At 39.9% G+C, this 22,778-nt stretch overlaps 5 non-coding genes across 5 annotated transcripts; all 5 read left to right on the top strand.

Moving 5' to 3' along the window:
• The first annotated feature begins 4,458 nt into the window (after positions 1–4,458).
• On the top strand, positions 4,459–4,530 carry trnaw-cca (transfer RNA tryptophan (anticodon CCA)). Its single transcript has one exon. It is a non-coding gene; the product is annotated as a tRNA-Trp (tRNA).
• Positions 4,531–6,139: 1,609 nt separating this feature from the next.
• On the top strand, positions 6,140–6,213 carry trnan-guu (transfer RNA asparagine (anticodon GUU)). Its single transcript has one exon. It is a non-coding gene; the product is annotated as a tRNA-Asn (tRNA).
• Positions 6,214–7,653: 1,440 nt separating this feature from the next.
• On the top strand, positions 7,654–7,725 carry trnaw-cca (transfer RNA tryptophan (anticodon CCA)). The gene has a single exon. It is a non-coding gene; the product is annotated as a tRNA-Trp (tRNA).
• An 11,602-nt stretch (positions 7,726–19,327) lies between these two features.
• trnak-uuu (transfer RNA lysine (anticodon UUU)) lies at positions 19,328–19,400 on the top strand. Its single transcript has one exon. It is a non-coding gene; the product is annotated as a tRNA-Lys (tRNA).
• A 2,432-nt stretch (positions 19,401–21,832) lies between these two features.
• On the top strand, positions 21,833–21,904 carry trnat-cgu (transfer RNA threonine (anticodon CGU)). The gene has a single exon. It is a non-coding gene; the product is annotated as a tRNA-Thr (tRNA).
• Positions 21,905–22,778: the final 874 nt, after the last annotated feature.

Genomic DNA, 22,778 nt, shown 5'->3' with positions numbered 1-22,778 from the left:
ATAGCAGATGCCCAAATGTATCTTTGGTTGTTCTGAGATCCTTGATAGTTTCCTCAAATCCTTCAAATGAACATCCATATCAAAGCAATTATGTTTAATTTTATTACAATTAAGGTACATATACAAAATATCAACACACAATTGTATAATGCTCATTTAATAATGATTGTCAAGGATTGTCAAGTTCTCCAACAAATCTGTGTTCTAATTTTAAAATATTTTTGCTAAGGATACAACGGGTGTATAAATGAATTCTCCTGACAGCCAGTTGAAGATAAAATTCCACATGTGAAAATGGTTTTCTTGGACATTGACAGGTACTTAATTGTTTACTTGTAGTTCCACACGAGTAAAATCCATATTTCCTGCAAATTTCAGGAGGGCTTGCGAAGAAATCCCATCAAGTTTTAGCAGAGGTTATGGTTACAGCGGAACAGTCTGAAGCTCGTCCCTTAGTGGGTTTGAACCACCAGCCCTTCATTTAACAGCTGCACAGAGACACACTCCCGTTGCTTTTTGCTGTTCACACGTTTGTAATTAAAGAATTATAAAATACTGACATTTTCCTGCCAGCCGGCAGTATATCTTCTGCACTGACCATGAATAACCAATAACTTTATTTCATCTTTCGCAGTCTGTAATCCACAGAAAAGGAAGTGAATACTTGTATTAAGCTAAATTAAGATGACGGAGATGCACTGCCGTTGTTTTTCTCCACTTTTCGTTAAAAGGAGAAAAATCACTGATATTTTCTTGCGGTATTTCTTCTGTCCTGATTAGCAAGACTTATATTTTATCTTTCAGAAGTTGTATGAATTTCTTGAAGTTCAGAAACAACTTGTTCCACAAAGGAAATGAACACTTGGTTCAAAGTAAATCAAGACATATGTATCTCTCACCGCGTGTGCTCTTATCTGTCCATCTCTCTACTTTTCTCTCACTCTGACAGTCTGTGCAGAGTTTCTGAAGGGGATGTAACACCACTTGGCAAAGAGAAAAATTATCAGAGGCAGAATAATAAATCATTATTCTCTTCTCAGTCTGATTCACAGCTCAGAGACAATCGGACAGAAGCTCCATACTTCTTTTTATCCGTCAATCCAGAACCAGAGGACGTTCAGACAATCCTGGAACAGCCTGGACTCAGGTCACATCTCCCCATTTTCTCCTTCCTCACAGCCACTTAGAGACAGAGAAGAGCTCCTGGTTCTCCTCTCTGTGAACTGGGCTCAAGACTCACTGATCTGTCAGCTGTGGACTCTGTTCCAGGTCAGAAGCAAGAAGCTTCTATTAACCCTTTCCAGGACCTCCAGCCCTTCAGTATTACTTTCTTTACTGTATGTCAATCTCCAAACATGTTTTATAAATGTTTTCTAACACACGTGAGTGTGGAATTATCTTTTAATGTAATAAACACAAGTAGTGACACTCTGGTCAGTACACTGTATATTGATTATTAGTAGCCGATGGGCCAATGACCGTGTCTACAGTAGTGACCAGTTGACCAGTCTATAGCTCTCAGCAGTGGGACTCAGATCACACAGAAGAAGACCTGTCTGTGTGTGATTCCACACCAGCCCAGGGAATCACCAGCTCTCATATGTCTCTCACAGGTGTCTCACAGTCTTATAAATTTACAATTAGATGAATTATTGTAACAGTTATACATTTAATTTAAATAATCAGACTACCTATGGAACTGAGAGCAGGCTGGAAATAAAACCAGGATACACATTTTAACCTCCAGGATCAGGTTCCTGATCCTCCTGGCTTCTATACTCTGATGATTCGTTTAAAACATTTAAATGCACTTATTACAGGGACTTGTACTCGTTCTCTACTGCTCCACACAGGTACGCCTTGTAACACATTCATCTGCGAAGTAAACTATTTTTTTTCCTGTTTAATGAATTTCATTCCTTGGTTTGTCACTCTCCTTTTACAACTGTTATGATTTGCTTCTCTTCACAGCCCGGTGTATTCTTTTTTGGGGGGGATGTTATATCTGTAAGAAAAGCCCCCCAGGCTCCGGACAGGAGTCTCCTCCAGCGGAGACGCGCTCTGCTCTGTTAGAAAGAGCGCTGTAATGTCACAGACACCAGCCTGAGCACCTGGATCAGAGAGCAAGACCGCGGGAGGGTGCGCACGGAGGAGAGTTATTGATCATTTATCTATCGAAAACCAATTAATTCAATTGAAAAACCGTAGAATAAACGATTAACTTCACCGATTGGTGAGTACTGGTTCTTTTTCTGTTTTTGATCCTGTTTTAAATATCTAGAAAACAGTCAATAAAGACTGTATCGATCAATTACCACAGTGTGTTTAGTGTAAAAAATGTTCAAACCGAAATTAAACAATGATTATTCTTATTATTATTTAGGTAACTGTATCCTAGAGCTAAAAAAATCTATTCCAAGTTGATAAATGTATGTACAGTGCCTTGCGAAAGTATTCGGCCCCCTTGAACTTTTCAACCTTTTGCCACATTTCAAGCTTCAAACATAAAGATATAAATTTTTTATTTTATGTGAAGAATCACCAACAAGTGGGACACAATTGTGAAGTGGAACGAAATCTATTGGATTTTTGAAACTTTTTTAACTAATAAAAAAATGAAAAGTGGGGCGTGCAAAATTATTCGGCCCCTTTACTTTCAGTGCAGCAAACTCACTCCAGAAGTTCAGCGAGGATCTCTGAATGATCCAATGTTTTCCTAAATGACTGATGGTGATAAATAGAATCCACCTGTGTGTAATCAAGTCTCTGTATAAATGCACCTGCTCTGTGATAGTCTCAAGGTTCTGTTGAAAGCGCAGAGAGCATCATGAAGACCAAGGAACACACCAGGCAGGTCCGTAATACTGTTGTGGAGAAGTTTAAAGCCGGATTTGGATACAAAAAGATTTCCCAAGCTTCAAACATCCCAAGGAGCACTGTGCAAGCGATCATCTTGAAATGGAAGGAGTATCAGACCACTGCAAATCTACCAAGACCTGGCCGTCCCTCTAAACTTTCAGCTCAGACAAGGAGAAGACTGATCAGAGATGCAGCCAAGAGGCCCATGATCACTCTGGATGAACTGCAGAGAACTACAGCTGAGGTGGGAGAGTCTGTCCATAGGACAACAATCAGTCTTACACTGCACAAATCTGGCCTTTATGGAGTGGCAAGAAGAAAGCCATTTCTCAAAGATATCCATAAAAAGTCTCGTCTAAAGTTTGCCACAAGCCACCTGGGAGACACCCCAAACATGTGGAAGAAGGTGCTCTGGTCAGATGAAACCAAAATCGAACTTTTTGGCCACAATGCAAAACGATATGTTTGGCGTAAAAGCAACACAGCTCATCACCCTCAATACACCATCCCCACTGTCAAACATGGTGGTGGCAGCATCATGGTTTGGGCCTGCTTTTCTTCAGCAGGGACAGGGAAGATGGTTAAAATTGAGGGGAAGATGGATGCAGCCAAATACAGGACCATTCTGAATGAAAACCTGTTGGAGTCTGCAAAAGACCTGAAACTGGGACGGAGATTTATCTTCCAACAAGACAATGATCCCAAACATACAGCAAAATCTACAAAGGAATGGTTCACAAATAAACGTATCCAGGTGTTTGAATGGCCAAGTCAAAGTCCAGACCTGAATCCAATCGAGAATCTGTGGAAAGAGCTGAAAACTGCTGTTCACAAACGCTCTCCATCCAACCTCACTGAGCTCGAGCTGTTTTGCAAGGAAGAATGGGCAAGAATTTCAGTCTCTCGATGTGCAAAACTGATAGAGACATACCCCAAGCGACTTGCAGCTGTAATCGCAGCAAAAGGTGGCTCTACAAAGTATTAACGCAAGGGGGCCGAATAATTTTGCACGCCCCACTTTTCATTTTTTTATTAGTTAAAAAAGTTTCAAAAATCCAATAGATTTCGTTCCACTTCACAATTGTGTCCCACTTGTTGGTGATTCTTCACATAAAATAAAAAATTTATATCTTTATGTTTGAAGCCTGAAATGTGGCAAAAGGTTAAAAAGTTCAAGAGGGCCGAATACTTTCGCAAGGCACTGTAAGTAACAGTTTACATGTATTTTTTCCCGTGTTTATAAATCATAAGTATGGTAACCACGGGGACAGGCGCCACGTCACTGTGCGCGTCTAGGTGTATCTCGTTCATCACAAAGAGCGATGTAACGTCATGGGTAGCAACAAATACTAATACTAGTGTATTCATATCAATATTAATGAGAGTACAACTGGTTGTTTTAATGCTAGTGTTCATGTGAGTATTAATGATGATAGCGCTACTGATAGTTTTAGTTTTAATGTTAATATTCATGTAAATATTATTTATAATTATAGTGTTACTGTTAGAGAATTAACAGTAGTATTATTAGTTTTAATACTAGTTAGTCTAGCATTACTGTTATTCTCTTTGGGGGAATTAAAAGGACTTGTCACGAGTGACCGCGTGGCGCAACGGTAGCGCGTCTGACTCCAGATCAGAAGGTTGTGTGTTCAAATCACATCGAGGTCAGCTGGTGTGTTTGCAGGTGCTGCTGGTGCTGAACCTGGAAATTATACCATGCAGTCAGGTTTTCTCTGTACACCACATAGGTAATCTGAATGAAATAACAGTGCAGTACAGAACACCCAGATAGGAGCTTATGCAGCAGGTCATCTTGAACACGACAAGAGAAAAGGTACACTGCACATCTGTGAAACATCACGTCTGGCTTTAGAGACAGTAACATCAGAGAATGGAAGTTTCAGACTGCTTTTTTGTTACAGGTTCAAGCAAACCTGAAAGTTAGGGAGTGTTTGGTCACTTTTGTATGACAAAGTGTCTGAAGCCTGTAATTATAATTTGCCCTTTTTTAATTGTGGTTGAAATCCACTCCCATGTACCAAGACCTTACAGTATATTCATGTTTACTTAAATGACTAACTTTTGGACTATTGGACATTAGTTGGTGTTTTTTTTTTGTAACGATTTGCTATTTCATGCAGGAAAGAAAGGAACCCAGACCCAACGTTTGCTTTCAGGTGCGGTTCATTTACATAACGTACATCTATTTCTGAGGAGCCTCATTTGAATCACAAAACCCCGGTAGAAGTCGAATCGACAATCTTATAAACCGAAATCAGACGCGTTATCCATTAAACCACTAGCCCATCACGTAAATTAATTGCACCATGGTGAGTTCAGTTCCGCTACTAGTAATACCCCACCCCCATCTTAAATTTCTAAGTGAGAAACGTGTTTTCTACATTTTTTTTTTAGTTTTAAAAAATCATCACTTTTAAGCAGACAAAGCCTTTATGTGTCGCTCTGAATTTCTAATTGATTTAGAATTCCAAGACAAAAGCGTTTCGTTCCACAACGGCGTGAAATGATCACGTCTTTCACTCTACTTCTCTCTAGTGGTAAAGCAGATCTTGCTAGGTGAGCATTTGCTCCAGTAACTTAGGTCATTTTTCATGTTAACTCACTTCTTCTAAACACAACATTTCCCGGTGCATGTTTTCTCCATGAAAAAAGATATTTTTCCTTACATGATTTCTCGTTTTGTTTCATCAAAGTGTACAGAAAGAAGAAAGAAAGGAAAAGTGTCGTTAATGAACTCTGTCCTCCTTGGAAGATGTCAAGCGCATTGGACATGAAAAGTGCCCAATAAAAGCCATTTCTCTTCATTTCTCTTACGGTCAGGACTCCTGTTCCGTGTAAAGGAGGCAGCTTGCTCAGCCAGCAGACTCAGGGCTTACTGAATGCAGATGGCTCAGAGCGGTGTGTCCAAGCGGCTATAAAAGAGGAGAATTCTGCCGGCACCGTAGCTGAGTTGGTTTAAGTACCTGTCTCGTTGACTGGAGATCCTAGCTCCACATCCCAGCTGTGCCTTTCTTCCTGTCTTTTTGTGCAGAAACTACCATCTTGGACAACCACATAGGGCTTGATTTAGTTTAAAGCATGAATTTATTTCCTTTCTGCAACAACTTGTTTTTCAAGAAATTCATACAGCTTGTGAAAAATGAAATGTAATTCTTTGCTATCAGAGCAGTAGGAATATTGCCAACTGGCAAGAAAATGCAAGCAATGTTTATTTTTTGACCGGAAAGGTGCGAATGGAGAAAAGCTTCTCTCATCAGTCTCTGTGGCGCAATTGGCGAGCGCGTTCGGCTGTTAACTGAAAGGTTGGTGGTTTAAACCCACCCAGGGACGATCTTCTTATTATTGTCAATGTAAACACTGTCTCCGCTAAAGCTGAAACCTTAACCCTCTTTATATTTGCAGAAAATGCGAGTCTTTTGCCCGTGTCCAACAACAACACTTGAGACCGGGGAAGTCCAATAGTGATCAACACCGCAACTCCCCAGAAATCCATATTCACTCTTGGAAAAGTATCTTTGAATGGCTTGCAGGAGATATCATTTATACTCCTGTTGCGTCCTCTGCTAAAAGAGTTTAGAAATACAACGCAGATTTGTTTGAGAATTTGACAAGCACTGTTACAGTACCTTAGCACTGTGAAGTTGGATGTTGATATTTTGATATATTTACCTTAATTGTAACATAAATGTAAACATAAATGCTGTACAATCTATGCTGTACAATCAAACACAGGTATATTTTGAGTCTCATGCTGATCGTCCTGTGGATCCAAAAGAAAATTTTAAAGCTGATACATTTTCGATTGGAATTTGCATCTAGCTACAACGTCCCTGGAAAAGAGATTTTATGAGTTGTGTGCAATCGGTATCTTTTACTTTATGTATGGTAGTGGAAATAGTTTTAAAAATGTTTTCTAAAGAAGATTGTATTGCCAGGACCTGCCTTTAGCGCTCAGTAGCGATGACGCTGTTGATATAGATGGAGAAGAAATGTAAGATGAATTGATGATCTAAGCTAAAATAGCCCTAACACGCCTCCTGTAACAGTGTTTGTATTCATAGCAAGAAATATTATTTTTCAAACCCGAACGTTGCTTTTGCATTAAGTGTTATGAAACCATTAGCGGTTTCAGTAGCTTCTGAAGACCGCACTTTTCCAAACTGAAGCCTATAAGAACATTATTCAAGATACACCATGGCCCAGAATCGTGCATTGGGACAAAGATTAACATCCATTTAAAGTACTCCCAAATAAAAGATTTGACCGAAAAATTAAAAGAGTAGGCAAGTATTAAAACAAAACCATAACTTCTTGACTTCCAATCTCTTTCCTGGTTCAGGCCATGTAAAATGACATATTCAGTGGACTCATGCCGAGGTTGTGAGTTTAAGCCTCACCTGGAGCAGCCTGGTTTTCTGTCTTGACAGGTAAACAGTTTTTTGTGTTATTTGCTAAATGGAGAGAGGATTCTGTGTTAATTGTGCTCCTCCTGGGAGAGGTCAAGATGAGAAGTTCACCAGGCTGGTGGTAAATATCCTGTCCAGGAATATCGGGGCTGTAGGGGGTCAGATCTATAGATGTAGTAAACACATTAGTGGAGACAGTGTGTCTGCTCTCCGTGAGAGAGCCGGGCGGGAGGAATAATCTGTGGTCTGGGATGAAGAGACCCTCGTTGGAAGAGCGGCGCTCCTCACAGGAGAGAATGAAAACAATCTTTTTCAGGGACGCTGATATTTCTCTTTGGGTGAATTAAAAGCACGTGTCGCAAGTGACCTCGTGGCGCAACGGTAGCGCGTCTGACTCCAGATCAGAAGGTCGCGTGTTCAAATCATGTCGAGGTCAGCTGATGTGTTTGCAGGTGCTGCTGGTGCCAAACCTGGAATTCACACCATGCAGTTGGGTTTTAGCTGTACACCACCTAGGTAATCTGAACAGTACAGAACACCCAGTCAGGAGCTTATGCAGCATTTCATCTTGAACACGACAAGAGAAAAGGCACACTGCACATCCGCGAAACATCACGTCCGACTTTAGAGACAGTGACATCAGAGAATGGAAGTTTCAAACCGCTTTTCTGTTACAGGTTCAAGCAAACCTGAAAGTTAGGGAGTGTTTGGTCACTTTTGTATGAAAAAGTGTCTGAAGCCTGTAATTATAATTTGCCCTTCTTTTAATTGTGGTTGAAATCCACTCCCATGTACCAAGACCTTACAGTATATTCATGTTTACTTAAATGACTAACTATTGGACTATTGGACATTAGTTGGTGTTTTTGTTTTTGTAACGATTTGCTATTTCATGCAGGAAAGAAAGGAACCCAGACCCAACGTTTGCTTTCAGGTGGGGTTCATTTACATAACAGACATCTATTTCTGAGGAGCCTGATTTGAATCACACAACCCCGGTAGAAGTCGAATCGACAATCTTATAAACCGAAATCAGACGCGTTATCCATTAAACCACTAGCCCGTCACGTAAATTAATTGCACCATGGTGAGTTCAGTGCCGTTACTAGTAATACCCCACCCCCATCTTAAATTTCTAAGTGAGAAACGTGTTTTCTACATTTTTTTTAGTTTTAAAAAATCATCACTTTTAAGCAGACAAAGCCTATGTGTCGCTCTGAATTTCTAATTGATTTAGAATTCCAAGACAAAAGCGTTTCATTCCACAGCGGCGTGAAATGATCACGTCTTTCACTCTACTTCTCTCTAGTAGTAAAGCAGATCTTGCTTGGTGAGCATTTGCTCTGGTAAATTAGGTCACTTTTCATGTTAACTCACTTCTTCTAAACACAACATTTCCCGGTGCATGTTTTCTCCATGAAAAAAGACATTTTCCCTTACATGATTTCTCGTTTTGTTTCATCAAAGTGTACAGAAAGAAGAAAGAAAGGAAAAGTGTCGTTAATGAACTCTGTCCCCCTTGGGAGATGTCAAGTGCATTGGACATGAAAAGTGCCCGATAAAAGCCATTTCTCTTCATTTCTCTTACGGTCAGGGCTCCTGTTCCGTGTAAAGGAGGCAGCTTGCTCAGCCGGCGGACTCAGTGCTTACTAAACGCAGGTGTCTCAGAGCGGTGTGTCCAAGTGGCAGTAAAAGAAGAGAGTTCTGCCGGTGTCGTGGCTTAGATGGTTAAAGCGCCTCTTTAATAAACACGAGATCCTGGGTTTAAATCCCAGCGGTGCCTTTCTTCCTGTCTTCTTGCATCGTTTACTGTTATAGACAACATGCTTCTGCATTAAGTTTAATGGAGGTGTTTATTTCGTTTTTGGCACAACTTGTTTTTCAAGAACTCCACACATTGCGAAAGCTAAAATGCTTATCTTTGTTATCAGTGCAAAAGAATTACTGCCAGCTGGGAAGAAAATGACAACGATTTTTTTTTACTTTAGCCAAAAATCTGTGAATGTAGAAAAATACGACATGTGTCAGTTTCTATGGCACACTCAGTCAGAGTGTGCTTCAGTTAAACACAACGTTCGTAGATCAAACGCACCCAGAGACACACTTCGAATTAATCCGATCTAAACATTACCTTCTCTAAATGTGATTGAGTTTCTTTGCACGTCCTTAGCCATCTTGATGTTTGCAGAGATTTTCAACTTTTGACAAGAGTCAAACTACAAGTAAGTAGTTGAGTACCTAAGTCAATATCAACGGGAATGTGAATATAAATGTAAACATCAATATTTCTGCTGTCTCCTGAGAAACACAAGTATAGAGTCAAAACACAACAAATAATGCTAAAAAAATATTCAGTTAACACCCAGATGTGACAAAACACATTTAAGACGTATATCCCCTTTAAATATGTATTTCCTTAATATCAGTTCTCTTCCCTCCCCAGGATACCTGCAAATTCACTATCGCAAAATAAAGGCTGTGTGTAAGTCTTACATGTGTTCTGTCACATCTGGGTATTAAATTAATAGATGTGTTGTGTTATTTAATATGATTTGACTCCATGCTTGTGTTTCTCAGGAGACAGCAGAAATATTGGGGATTTGCGGCTACAGAAAATAATGTGAACTTTACAGGCAAAAGTTAGGTTACCTTAAAGAAACAAAAAACGTATTGTCAACGTGATTTTTTAAGACATTTGTTCGGAATAGTGTATCTTCTCGTGTCTGTGGCTGTTGTCCTACAATAACGGTGGTGAAATAGCAGGAATGTGCGGAAAGAATCGGAGATTGAACAGAAGACTCATCCAGTCGATAGTAAGGTTGTGTAGGACCGCACACCCTACGATGTCAGTGTTGAGTAGTGTGGTTTAAAAGCTTTTTCACGAACCAGGAAGGAGTACAAACCTACAGTCTTCTGATCCGTAATCAGACACATTATCCATTGTGCCATTGGCGTTTGTATTGCATTCCCATCCAGCACCACATTGAGTTCAGAGCCGCTACTATTCATGTTTTGTAGGTGTGTCTAGTTACTACGTCTTTCATTATGTCTGGTTTAAAATAATGTATCGAGGGATATTGACGGTAATATCATACGGATTTTGGTTTTCTTTTGATGGAAAATTGTATTAAAATACAACCCTCTTTCACATTTGTATAATACTTTCCCTTGCATCCTCAGATAAAAATTCTAAATACCAAAAAGTTACAATATATGGAATAGCATTTATTTTAAAATGTATTTTAAAATTTGCATTTATTTAGAGCTTAGTAAAGATAACATTGCTAATATTGATGGAGTAGAAATGTAAGATGAATTGATAGCTTTTTCTGAGCTTAAAAAGTCCTACAACGCCTCCTGTAACAGATAAGGACTCATAGCAAGACAGGACATGCTATTGCATTGCGCATTTTGCAGATACGACCAGTTTCTGGTTCTGGTGAGTGCATTTTTTCCAAACTGAAATTAACAAGAACATTTTCAAGATGCGCCATGTCCCTAAATCGTTCATCAGGACTACTATTAATATCAGGTGAAAGCAGTACAAAGCATAAATTTAACCTAAATATTAAGAGACTATATCTGTCAGCTACTGCTGTTATCACGACCACCAGGCAGTCAAGACCAAAGCGTAAGCGAGCTAATCAGCCCCAGCAGCGGGTGATTATTAACAAACACCGCCGTATGAGTTAAACCACCTGCGCACACTCACTGTGCGGTGCGCACTGCTATTTAAACCATCTTCACCTGCTTCCCTCTGCTCGGTATTGAGTCTACTCCTTGAGAGCTCTACCTGGCGTTTTTCCCCGTACCTCGTTTATTCTGGATTTTGGATTCCCCTTCTGCCTTTTCGACTTTGCACCTCGCCTCTCGCCTCGGACTGCCTGCTACCGGAGAACTTCCTGGATTACGACTTGCCTTTCGCCTTTTGACTACGACCTTGCCTCTCGTTTTGGTTTGTTCGCCTGCCTCATCTATCACCCGTGCCTGCGTCTGCACAGGATCCGTGTATCTTCCCACCAGGGATTCCTAACAGCTGTAAGCCATGTTCAGCCAATGCTAGAAATATTACTGCTCTACTACAGTAGCTAAAGAAAGCAAGTACAACTTAGAAACAGATCACAAGTCGAAGACATAAACCGACAAGGATGGGATTCGAACCCACGCGTACAAAGCACAACGGATTAGCAGTCCATCACCTTAACCACTCGGCAACCACATCATGAAAGCTGCCCCCCCCGGGCATGATTTTGCTCGGCGACCAGGCTCAGCACATCGACCTCAGATGTCTCAGAGCGGTGTGTCCAAGCGGCTGTATAAGAATAGGTAATAGGTTTATTCCATGCTGAAAAAAAGAAGAAAGAGAACACAACGTTTCGGCCGTGGAGCCTTCTTCAGGTGTGAGAGAGACAGGGCAGTATTCAAAGGTAAAGTAGCGGGAGAACAAAGGTTTGAGGGTGGGTACCCACCTGTATAAGAATAGTGTTCTGCCGGTGCTGTGGTAAAGCTGGTTAAAACACCTATTTCATAAAGAGGAGATCCTGGATCCGAATTCCAGCGGTACCTTTTTTTCCTGTCTTGTTTTACAGAACATGTAATTTGGGACACTCAAAGAGGTCTTGATTTGGTTTAATGCGTTTATTCATTTCCTTTGAAGAACAACTTTTTTTTTTTTAAATCATATAGCTTGCGAAAGATGAAATGCGAGTGAATTTTTTTGTTCACCAAAAGTATGTAAATGAAAAAAATCAAGGTGTAAGCATTTCTGTGGTGCAATCGGTTAGCGTGTTTAGCTATTAACCCCAAGGTGGGTTTTTTGATCCCACCCAGGGACGCACTTCTTCCTATAGTAAACATCATCACCGCAAAAATTTAATTGTTCCGCAAAACCTGAACTATTTTGATATTTGTAGTAGTAAACAATTGAGTACCAGAGTCAACATTACCGGGAATTTCCAATAATTTCCGATATTGGCAACTTGCGAGAAAGTTAGTATTCACCCATGGAATTATATGTTCCAGTGGGTGGCGGGAGAATTCACTTATGCTCCCGTTGCATCTTCAGCTAAAGTAATTTAAAATACAACGCAAAATTGTTTGAGAACTTGACAAGCAAAAACGACAGATCGCCGAAGTTGTATTTTAATATTTTCGTATATTTACTTTAATTTGAATATAAATGTTAACATAAATGCTGTTCAATATAATGTAATTTTGTTGTACTTTTGAAATATTTTAGCTGAGGATGCGAGGGGGGCTATTACACCTTGCCAAACATCTAAATAATTGTAAAAGAGGCTGGCATTTTAATAAAACGGGCGATCAAAAGAAAGCTACAAATAGTACGGTATTATGCTCAATATCCCTCAATATTGAAGGTCAAATGAAGAACTTGAAGAAACTCTCAAAGAATCAACGGCAATAGCAGAGGATGTTGATTTTGAACCAATGTTTTCACCTCAATTATCCAGCAGTCATTGCTTGACAGACTTCCTCAAGATATTCGGTGTTCTATACAGAAAATCGAAAATTAAAGGGCTAATGTGCCAAGAGGGGTGGTCCGAGGCAAAGACTGCGTTAGAGGAAGACTAAGCTCCGCACGATAACACGTGTCTAATACTCGGCCCCTGAAAAGCATCATATTCGTTGAACTGCCTACCAGCTGTGACTCTTGCACGAATTTCGCAGTACGTGGGTACGAGCTTATAATTCAGGAATAACAATGGTCAGACGTTTATGGTGGGTTTGTGTTTTGTATTATTTAATGAATGGAAAAAAACATTTTCAAAACTACAGCTCGAATGGAATAATAAAAAAAGTTTATTTGCCTGTTTGTTGTAACAGCTGTGCCAAAAATATTCATCTACAGATGCAGCCATTCAAAGTGCGCGGTACAGACACGTACTGGAGGTAATTGGCTACGGCATCGCGCATCGTGACACAAGATGACGCGGGGTACCGCGGTATGTGATTGGTTGACTGACAGGGGCACTCGTGGTCCGTTGGTCTGTCGTAGAAAGATTTACAGTAAACGTCTTTACTGTGTCCATTGTAGTATTTAATATTTATATGGAATTTTACCTCTGAAGGGAAATCTTAGTGCCTGAGCATAAAAAGAATAGGAGCATATTGCAACGCGTGTGAAGTCCATAAACGATATTAATTTTGGAACTTAAACATACAGTATATGGCTGGTCTCGGTACTTTAAAGAAGACATACACACCAGTATTCCATTTCTCCCTAAACATTTTAAGCATCGAAGACTTTAACTAACGTGATACCGGAGACAACAAGCATACTTTTAGAATTTGATTAAAAGGGAATATAATATGGAATCGCGTATCTCAAGAAATTAATAACGATATAATTATATTCATGTTGCAAAAAAACTGCAGCGGACATAAAAACTCCCTTGCTTTTAACAGAGCGTTCCATAATTTCTAATTACGAAAATGATTTAAACTGCGACACTTATCATTCACCAAGAGCTCGAAATATCACAAGGATCCTCTAGAGCACAGCAAAGACTGTATCAAAAGAATCACGTATCTCAAGAAATTAATAAGATATAATTATATTTGTGTACTGCGACAGGGCTGTTTCACCTCTGTCTTCATGTGACTCGATTCAAAAGCCATTTAGCAAAGAGGGGATGAGAAGAGTGACAAACTAGTATACAGTACAGTACTTCAGATCTTTTTTTCTGAACCGGGGAAAATCTGATCATGTTTCTCTATAACAATAATAAAAAAACATTGCCACACCCGGACTGTTAAACCAACGCATTAGCACGTCAAAGCCCATTGAGGAGCCGGGCGCAATAACTGTTTTGTCGTCCCCTGATTTACTGATCGGCATTAATTACAGAAATCGAGTTCCTCCTCTTTGCAGAGGAACTGGTCCTGCTGTCGCCCACAGAACAGAGGCTGGAGCAGCACTGTCAGACCTGGGCGCTGACAGTCAATCTGGACAAGACCAGAGTTATGGTTTTCCAGAAAAAAAGCCAGACCCCCATTAGTCTTCCTGAGATCGTCGGATTATGAACAAATAAAAGCATCTTATTAAAAACGTGTTTGCTTTTGTCTGGGTATTTACTTTGTAATCTGTGGTTTACATCTACTGTATTATTTTGAGATGCCACTTTTAAAGGTGATATGTAAAATAAAGTTTTTTATTATTGTTATAGAGAAACATGATCAGATTTTCCCTGGTTCAGAAAAAAGACGATTAAAATCTGTAATCTTTCCAAGAAGTTTCTGCTTTGTGCTAAGACATTAACAAGTACAACCCCCATCTCTGCGGGAGGGCTGGCTGTGATGAATTAAACCGGTTTCACAGGTATTTTCAAAGTAGGAAGTACAGTAGGACAGCACAAAAAAAACAGACATTGTGTGGTACAGCACGGAGCTCAGTCAATTCAAACAAGTTCAGTTTCAAAAGAACTGCAACGGACATAAAAACTCCCTTGCTTTTAACAGAGTGTTTCATAATTGCCAACTACAAAATTTATTTAAACTGCGACACTTATCATTCAACTAGAGCTCGACTATCACAAGGATCCTCTAGAGCACAGCAAAGACTGTATTAAAAGAATCGCGTATCTCAAGAAATTAATAAGATATAATTATATTTGTGTAATTCGCATAATTATATAATGCCAGCAAACTCTTGTTTTTATGTCCACTATAACTACGCTGGGCAAACGTTCCGAGGTCAAATTCTTCCAGCAAGGGGGTACCTTTAAAGCGGAGACGACGGCACCAAAATTTTTTGGCGCGCCTTCTCTTTAAAGCCCTGGCCAAATATGAAGACAGTACGTACAGTTATAATTCAAACGGAATTAAAAACTATACATCCCAGTTACCATGGTGGTGCTTGTGATCATTGCGTTTGACCAACGAAACAGGGCGAAAAATCAGTCACATGACTTTGGGGCAGAGTTTCGAAATCTTAACCTATCAGCAACAAAGCGAAATTTACACGATAGGCTACCTCAAACTGTCAGTTACACGACTGTGTATGTCGACATTATGAAAAAAATGTTTCAGGCATTGATGTGAAGGACAAGAGAGCTTTCACTGGCCGATTATCATTATTATCATTATAATCATTATTATTAATAATGATATTAATTTAAGGGTCTAAATATCTAAACATATGTATCTGTATAGCAGGTAGTATCACTGTATTCCACTTTCTTTGGAAAAACAGATTCACAACGCAAAGCTGTATTGCTGTGTAAAAAAACCCGGTTTGTAATGAGCTGCTGAGCTAAGAATAGGAATGTTCCTGCTGGCAGAGGGGGTGGAAAGTGCCTGCGGTCATTTAATTAGTATTGCAATTCGCACTGATTCCCTTGCAAAGATATGGACTTAAGAATATTCGTGCCTGGTCAAAAAATGGCATTAAGCACTTAAAATTAATATGGTTAATAATAGTAAACTGTAACATGCTGTAACAACATCGGCTAAACTGCGAAGAAAATGCTTTCAGAGAAAATGTTTCAGGTGTGAAGAACATAGATCTCCAATGCAATTTCAACCAAACCTGTTCCCACACACCCTGCCCCCACTACCATTAGAATATACACAAAGCACTCAAATCTTTCGAGCTAATGATCAGGTGACCCGAGAGAGAGCGAGAGAAACACCAAGGGGTGCAGAACCAGGGAACTATTTACATGGAAAACGGGCGATCTCCCCAGACTGTCTGCCCGTTTCACTGTTACCTGGATACCTCTTTATTTAACTCACTAACACTGATTTTTAGTTTAGAAGGATTCAAGTAGGGTTTTAGATGAAAGGCAGCGACCTTAATCTCTGACCAAGGTAAACGTTTCATTTTTTCAAAGAAATGTTTGTTAAAAAATAAAGTCATAGTTCCAAGGGATTCAATCACAGACCATGTGACATGGGAGTCAGGAAACTAACACACAGCACCACCGGATTTAATAACGCTATAAAAACACTATAAAATAATGTGACTAGGCACAAAACAAGTTTACAGCACAGTACAATAATAAATGCTGACCATGACTTCAGAAGCATAAATTGCCTTACACTCAATTTAAACACAAGCTGTCTTTAGCCCTCTAAGCTGGTTCATACAGAAATGTAGAGATCCAGGCTCAGAACACACAGCTTCATTAGCGAATACATATGCAGGACAACTAGAGAAGACGCTTTACAGAGGATGGATTTTTAGAAACATCCCATCAGTGACATCACTGAAGTCAACTCCTAGGTACTGTAACTGTCGTGTGGATAGTTTCACAAGAATCAGACAAAGGTTTAAGCATCGCTTGTTCTAGATAAAACTGCAAAAAAAAAACCAACAACCCATAATGTACTTCTTTGCGGCTCTGTTTGCCCAAATCATATATTCACAACGTGAAATCTAAAATCCGCAAAATCCGCAATATGGAAACAGAACCTGTGTAATTGTTGATAGATGATGTACTCGTAACATTTTTACAAGACGAACTACAACATTTAAAAAATGACTTGTATGTACTTGATATCTCTAATCAATGCACGGTGACATTGTTAAAAGCAGAGTCCCAGCACAAAATGAAACTAAAATGCATACCGTTTTGCGCTTCTTATTAGTTGCTCAAAAGTAATTTGACCGTATGAAATACATAATATAAACCTAGAAACATATATGTGAGCAGTATTTACGCACTGTAGTATCGGTGTTAAGACATACCTCTCAAATACTGTAAATCAAGTTAAAAATATCTCAAGACCGATTCTGGTCATAATGAAACCATGTTTCGTGAATGTTTTCTTTAAAGTACCGAGACCAGCCATGTACTGTATGTTTATGTTCCAAAATTAATATCGTTTATGGCCTTCACACGCGTTGCAGTATGCTCCTATTCTTTTTATGCTCAGCTACTAAGATTTCCCTTCAGTGGTAAAATTAGATATGAATATTCAATACTTAAACGGCCACAGTTAAGACATTAAATATACATATACATACTGTATACAGTACAGTTTTCATACTGTAATATGTTTACGTTCCTAAATCAATCTCTTTTATGAGCATGTGAAAGGCATGGTGAATCGGAGATTCTCAAAAATTACTGTACTTTGCATGATTGGAAACAAATGCGTGATTGCGAAATGCTGTGGTGTTACTTTTAACAAGACGGTCAATGAAAAAAAGAACGTTGACCAGGGCAATACTTTGAGTTTACACTTACAGCTTGTCCAAGGTCATTCATTATTAATACTATTAGTAATATCTTCTTTAAAGACTTTAATGGCCACAGCTCAAACATGAGAGGTTGAGCTTTATTAGCTCCACCTTGCCGAAATTCCGGATACTATTATTTTGCTTGTCATATTATAGGAGAATTTACGGTAACTCGTGGTATTTACCAGTAGCTTGCGGTAGACTGCGTACAGCGTACCGCAAAATAATGCAGTATCCCCCGCGCATTTTGAATGGCTGCATCTGTACATGCGAAGCATGCGCTCTACCACTGAGCTACATCCCCGATGGAAAAGGTAATGGAACAGACTTGTCCAGATGCTCACTGATCACAATCCACCACTCACGAAGAATGCCTGCAGTTTCCCACTTTCGCGTTTCCTCTACTACAGAGTAAATTCATGGGAATGAAGAAATAAGGAAGGAAAAATAATCGCATTAAAGCTTCAAGAGACTGGGAACAAATTAATCTATTATTTTTGTATCCAGTCACACGTGCGACGGTGGTTAATTCCCAGAAGTGCTTTTTTTCTACCTCCTTACTCGACTGTCTTTCAATTCTGTTTTATTTGAAAGCTTTTTGCATCTTTTAAGTGCTCTTGATTAAACTATGCATAGAAAAACAGCACTACGGATGATTTTCATGGACCGATGCACACTTGTTCTGTACAACTCAAGTGATAAAGCCCTGTCTGCAAGTAATGTAGAAGAAAATAAAAGGGTGAAACAATGCCCCAGCCACAGGAATGGTAACGGGAAGGATCGTGTTCTTATTTGATAAGTCCTTTTGAGATGTCTTGTCAATGCACACAGGCGTTAGAGCTGAATAATTTACTTTTAGTGGTGTTTTTAAACAAAGATGGAACATGTTATTTCTATACCAGGAAGAAAGGAGCAGACTTTAACTTTAAGAGGCAAAAACGACACCTTATCAAAGCTAATATTAATTAAAATGACATCACAACAAAAGTGGAGCCTTGAGTGAATAAAATTAGTTTTCATTAGTTGTGTCTCCATAACTTTGTAGGTGAGAGAGAGGATTGTGATAATTTGCAGGTGCTTCTCGGAAGTGCGTTGGTGGTACAGGCGCCTTCCAAATAATTGAGTCGGGTTTGAATCCCAGCCAGTACAAACCCAAATCTTTTCAAGATAATTTGTGGTCCGCTAACACATCTTTTGAAACACTACAACAGGTAACACCCCGTGTGAAACATCATGAACATCTGTTAAAGCCTGAGTTTTACATACTCTAACGTAAATAAACGTTAGTGTCTTCCGGTGTGTGAGCCAATTTCTCCAAAAAAATATTTGTTAGTCTGCCGGGAGGCTGTGCAAGGTGTTATAAAATAGAATTTCCAAAAGACAGGCTCCCTAAGCTTAACATCAAGGCAGAAAAAATGCTGTTTTCTCTACAGAAATGCTCTTTACATTTCAGCAATGTTGCAACTCCCTTTATAAACGTATACAACCAAGGCATTGAAAGTTTTTTTTTTAATTATTGTTCCAAAAAATGTTCCATTTGTTTTCTTTTTAATGTTGTTGATTAAAAGATTTTATTAAATGTGAAAAAAATCTGAATGTGAAAAAAGGTCAAAATGCTATTGAAAAAAATCAGTAATGTGAGGAAAGATGGATTGTGGGAGCCCCTTAACTACCCATGTCATGCTGTATTTCTCACTCATTCTACTGGGAGTGGTGCCGTCGCTTCATGATAAAGTCTGTCAGTGGTCATTCCAGACGGGTCAGGTATGACTGCTCTTCGGCACAAGAGACACGTGACTTCCGAGGATCCCGACAGTGTCGGCGTCTTTTCAGAGCCCGGATAGCTCAGTCGGTAGAGCATCAGACTTTTAATCTGAGGGCCCAGGGTTCAAGTCCCTGTTCGGGCGGCTGTGCCGTTTTTAATTCTATTGTGAATGTCATTCTGAATAGTCTTTTATCTTTCACTCTTCTAGCTTTACTGTGGTTTAAATGTCCATTACTTGTATTTACAGTAGTGTATTTAGTGTTTCATTTCACAAACCGAAAATGTTCAAGTAGATCTTGTCACTCTACTCCACGTAATCATCTAAATTAAATCACAGTAGAGCACAGAACACGCAGTGAGGAACTCACACAGTGAGTACTCTTGAATACGACAAGAGGAAAGGCACACTGCACATCTGCAGAACATCATGTCCGAGTTTACAGTGACAGCAGAGGTTGGAAGCGACGTAGTGTTTTAATACTCGCTCGCTGAACGATCTCTCAAGAAACCTCGGTGGAGATTTAACGGGTGTCTAATAATCACGTTCAAAAAGATGACGATAAGTTTTTTTTTTAACTAGGTAGCCTTAATGGCAACACGGTGTGAGTAGATCTTAAAGCAGCTGCAGACAGAATACCCGTAATGGCAACACACTGCTTTGAGTTCGGCTTTTCTTATTTCTTCTGCAGAACCAGTGGTATCGGAATATACTGATCCGCATAAGAAGCGCTTTCGGTTTCTGATCATTTTTAATGAGCGCTGCTCTAAGTACCACAGGCAAGATGGCTGGTGGTCTAAGGCGTTGCGTTCAGGTCGCAGTTAACCCTGGAGACGTTTGTTAAAATCTCACTTCTAATAAAGAGGTCTTTCTCGTTAGAGTAGAAACGATAGAAGCCTTAAGCTGGAAAAAAAATCACAACATCTCGCATTTCACGTGTTTAATGTTAACTGTCTCAGTGGTTGCCTCGGTGATTGATGGCTCTTCTCCCTCGCAGGGTGACGGCAAACTTCTTCAGAGAGGGAGTCTCCCACGCATGGCTTTTCTTTATCAAGAGCTGAGACAACAGAAACAGACTTCAAACTGACATGAATTACTTCTTGAGCGTTTATGACCGTCTTTAAAAGCTGAGAGCAGGTGAAAAAGTATTTGGAAATGAGGAAATGACTGCTGACAGTAAACCGAGCTGATGCTCAGCTGCAGACAAGCGCTCCTCGTTAGTATAGTGCTGAGTACCCCCGCTTGTTGCGCGGGAGACTGGGGTACGTTTCTGTGACAGGGCACTGGTTTAATTTTTTAACAACCTGAGTTCACTTAAAAAGTGTGTACTGTGTACTACGTTTCGGACTAGTTACTGCGGTAAAATATGGAGATCATCTCCAGCTTTGAGCTCAACTGCAACAAGAAGTCATGCTAAATGTAGTATAGTGAGTAGACATCGCGAGACAACAGAACGAGAGAGTAGAAGGCGGGAATATATGGTGTAAGGGCGTGATCTGTGTAGTTAACAAAATAGTTAAAATAATATAAAAACATCTCTTTATTAAGATACACAACATTTATGGCGACGAGAGATGAGTGCTTGACGGACTCAAAGCGAGCAGAACACTGCAGATTTTAGTTCTCTTGCTGGTAGAAACGAACTTCTGAATTTTCGGACTTTTCGTTTAGCTTGCGCATTGGAAGATATGGCCGCCGCGCCGAGAAGCTTTGCTTATGCCCGGCTTTTTCCACCGCTTCTACTGAACCTCGGAGCTCCGGATTTGTATACGGAATACAAGATATGGATGGAGTCGTACAGATTTTTTTTAAATAGCCGGTGGATCTACAGAAGCTGAGGATGCCGTGAGACGTGCTACATTACTGCACTGTATCGGGGCTTCCGTGCAGCAGATTTTTGCCAACCTCCCTGGAGAAAAAGACTGTAGCTGCCTTAGACGATTCCTTTACACCGCGGAGAAATGTGGTTTTGGAACGGCATAAATTTAGGCAGAGAACTTAGTCTCAGGACGAATCTGTTGATGCTTTTGTGACTGCACTAAGAGAACTGGCTAAATTTGTGACTTTGGAGTATTGGAAACTGACATGTTAAGAGATCAACTTGTGGAAAAATGTGCACATAAGAGACTATAAATTGCTGCAGGAGGAAGGGCTGACTTTAAAAAGAGCTCTTACAGTCGCTAGAATTCATGAAGCAGCTCAAGCAGAATCAAGAATGCTTTCTGACCACAGTGACAAAGTGACACTGAACGGGGCACTCGCTCAAACTTAACAAACAAAAGCCGAGCAGCAGGACACAGTCATGCTAGAGAAATAGAAGAACAGGGGACGGCTGACATTACATGTTACAGGTGCGGACTAACAACGCACAAAGCAGATGAATGCGGATCGTGAACAGCAAAATGTCTACACTGCAAGAAAACAGGACATTGTGCACATGTCTGCAGAACATCACGTCCAAGTTTAAGGACAAGTATCCTTTTTATTGTTCTTGCTGCCTCCGGTTTACATTTGGCGATGTAAACCAGATTCAGAAAAAAATAATTTGAACAACCTTATTCCCATGCTTACTCGAAGGCGCGGTGGCCAAGTGGTAAGGCGTTGGTCTCGTAAACCAAAGAGCGTGGGTTCAAACCCCACCCGTGCCTGTTTCATTTGTCACCGCTTTTCTTTAGTTTCAAAGTCTTAAAAAAACTCGCAATGTAGGGATCTCAATAGTAAGAGAACATAACTTTCGCCAGTGATTAGTATTCTTGCATATCCTGCCTTGTTTTTTAGTCGACAAAGCTTGTTTCTCTTCACACCCATCTTCTGAATGATCGCCTCAGCATTGGGAAGGAACGTGCGCTTTGTACAGCCCCCGACTCCATGGTCTGATCACAAACAGATCGGGTGAGCTGTCAGTCCAGGTTGGAAGGAACGTTCGAAAGCACTAAAAATCTGACTTAGAAACGAGAAGACCGTGTTTTTTTAAACGAGTAAACGATAAAAAAATATACTGCCTGCAAGACTATGTCAAGTTCAAGTTCAAGTTTAAAGTTCAAGTTTATTGTCATTATACTCATACACAGGTATATGGTATAACGAAATGCTATTTAGCAAGCTCTCGGACATAAGTAGTACAAAGAAGAAAACACAACAACAATACAATTGTATAACAAAAGAAAGACAGAGACAACAGCCGATGTGCAAAAAACAACAGGCAGCGTGCAAAACAACAAAAAGGTAACAGGTTATGTGCAAAAACATGCATCAAAAGAATGAAATAAAGGGATAGAAATGATGGGGAGTGAGCTTTTGACATGTATGGTAGAGGTAGATTTTCAATGTGTGTTTGGGTTTTTGGTAAGAAAGAAGGCACCGTGAGGTTCAGATCATAGGTGAGAAGTGAGGAGAGAGTGAGAGAGGCTGGGAGTTTAATAGTTTGATAGTGCGGGGTAAAAACTGTTTCTGAGTCTGGTAGTCCGGACCCGAATGCTCTGGTACCGTTTTCCATGTCATGCTAAACGCCACAAATTGTGT

The sequence above is a fragment of the Lepisosteus platostomus genome, chromosome 5 (assembly GCF_059453375.1).
Source record: "Lepisosteus platostomus isolate fLepPlt1 chromosome 5, fLepPlt1.hap1, whole genome shotgun sequence".
Lineage (NCBI taxonomy): Eukaryota > Metazoa > Chordata > Actinopteri > Semionotiformes > Lepisosteidae > Lepisosteus > Lepisosteus platostomus.
The sequence above is the reverse complement of the archived record's forward strand: the minus strand, read 5'-3'. Positions and strand labels throughout refer to the sequence as shown.